The sequence below is a fragment of the Oryx dammah genome, unplaced genomic scaffold (assembly GCF_014754425.2).
Source record: "Oryx dammah isolate SB20612 unplaced genomic scaffold, SCBI_Odam_1.1 HiC_scaffold_2, whole genome shotgun sequence".
Classification (NCBI taxonomy): Eukaryota; Metazoa; Chordata; class Mammalia; order Artiodactyla; family Bovidae; genus Oryx; species Oryx dammah.
Window position 1 is genome coordinate 46,763,603 of NW_024070186.1, and position 2,082 is coordinate 46,765,684.

At 46.9% G+C, this 2,082-nt stretch overlaps 1 non-coding gene across 1 annotated transcript; it reads left to right on the forward strand.

Annotated features, from left to right (window-relative positions):
* Nucleotides 1-382: 382 nt before the first annotated feature.
* LOC120859547 lies at nucleotides 383-489 on the forward strand. The gene has a single exon (XR_005720106.1). It is a non-coding gene; the product is annotated as a U6 spliceosomal RNA (small nuclear RNA).
* Nucleotides 490-2,082: the final 1,593 nt, after the last annotated feature.

Sequence of the window (2,082 nt, forward strand, 5' to 3'; positions counted from 1 at the left end):
GACCCAATTTTAGCATCTTGAAATAACCACTTGACTAAGGTCACAGGTTTTGTGGGTCAGGAGTCAGACTGGGCTCTGCAGGGGTGGTGGACCTCTCCTTGAGATTTCAGGTCTCATCCTTTGGGCTGGGTTGCCGCAGGGCCTGGGGCTGTCAGCTGGAGCAACTACATTTGTCTTCTTTCTGCGGCTTGGCTTCCTTACAGCTACTGTTCTCTCAGGGTAGTTAGACTTGTACATGGCAGCTCAGGGCTTCAAGATCAAGTGTTCTAGTGTTTAATGCCTGTGCTGCATTGCCTTTTATGACCCAGCCTCACGACTGAGCCCACAGTAGTCTCTTGGTTGAAGGAGTCATAAGCCTGCCCAGATTCAAGAAGTGTGCCCAGTGCTTTCTTTGGCAGCACGCACCCTAAAATCAGAATGATTCAGAGAAGATTAACATGGCCCCCACACAAGGAAGACATGCAAATTTGTCAAGAATTCTATATATTTTTGCAACTAGAGATTATCATACTAAGTGAAATAAGTCAGAAAGAGAAAGACAAATATCATATGATATCATATATATGTGGAATCTAAAATATGACACAAACGAACCTATCTATGGGCTTCCCTGGTGGCTCTGATGGTAAAGAATCCGCCTGCAATGCCAGAGATGTGGGATCAATCCCTGGGTTGGGAAGAGCCCCTGGAGAAGGAAATGGCAACTCACTCCAGTATTCTTGTCTGGGAGATCTCATGGACAGAGGAGGCTGGTGGGATGTATAGTCCAGCCTGTTGGGCTGCCATGGGGTTGTGAAAGAGTTGGACATGACTTAGCAACTAAACAACAACATGAAACAGAAACAGAATTATAGATAAAAAACAGGCTTGTGATTGCCAAAGGGGATGGGGAGAGGAAGGGATGGACTTGGAGTCTGGAGTTAGTTCAGTTCAGTCGCTCAGTTGTGTCCCACTCTTTGCGACCCCATGAACTGCAGCACGCCAGGCCTCCCTGTCCATCACCAACTCCCGGAGTCCACCCAAACCCATGTCCATTGAGTCAGTGATGCCATCCAACCATCTCATCCTCTGTCGTCCCCTTCTCCTCCTGCCCTCAATCTTCCCCAGCATCAGAGTCTTTTCAAATGAGTCAGTCCTTTGCATCAGGTCGCCAAAGTATTGGAGTTTCAGCTTCAACATTAGTCCTACCAATGAACACCCAGGACTGATCTCCTTTAGGATGGACTGGTTGAATCTCCTTGCAGTCCAAGGGACTTTCAAGAGTCTTCTCCAACACCACAGTTCAAAAGCATCAATTAGCGGTAAGCTTTTTTTATCGGACAAGGCAATGGCACCCCACTCCAGTATTCTTGCCTGGAAAATCCCATGGACGGAGGAGCCTGGTAGGCTGCAGTCCATGGGGTCGCAAAGAGTCGGACATGACTGAGTGGCTTCACTTTCACTCTTCCTCATGCATTGGAGAAGGAAATGGAAACCCACTCCAGTGTTCTTGCATGGAGAATCCCAGGGACGGGGGAGCCTGTTGGGCTGCCATCTATGGGGTCGCAGAGAGTCGGACATGACTGAAGTGACTTAGCAGCAGCAGCAGCAGCAAGCTTTCTTTATAGTCCAACCCTTACATCCATACATGGCTACTGGAAAAACCATAGCTTTGACTAGATGGCCCTTTGTTGGCAAAGTAATGTCTCTGCTTGTTAATATGCTGTCTAGGTTGGTCATAACTTTCCTTCCAAGGAGTAAGTGTCTTTTAATTTCATGGCTGCAATCACCGTCTGCAGTGATTTTGGAGCCCTGCCAAAAAAAGTCAGCCACTGTTTCCACTGTTTCCCCATCTATTTCCCATGAAGTGATAGGACCAGATGCCATGATCTTAGTTTTCTGAATGTTGAGCTTTAAGCCAACTTTTTCACTCTCTTCTTTCACTTTCATCAAGAGGCTCTTTAGTTCTTCTTCACTTTCTGCCATAAGGGTGATGTCATCTGCATATCTGAGGTTATTGATATTTCTCCTGGCAATCTTGATTCCAGCTTGTGCTTCTTCCAGCCCAGCATTTCTCATGATGTATTCTGCATAAGCAGGGTG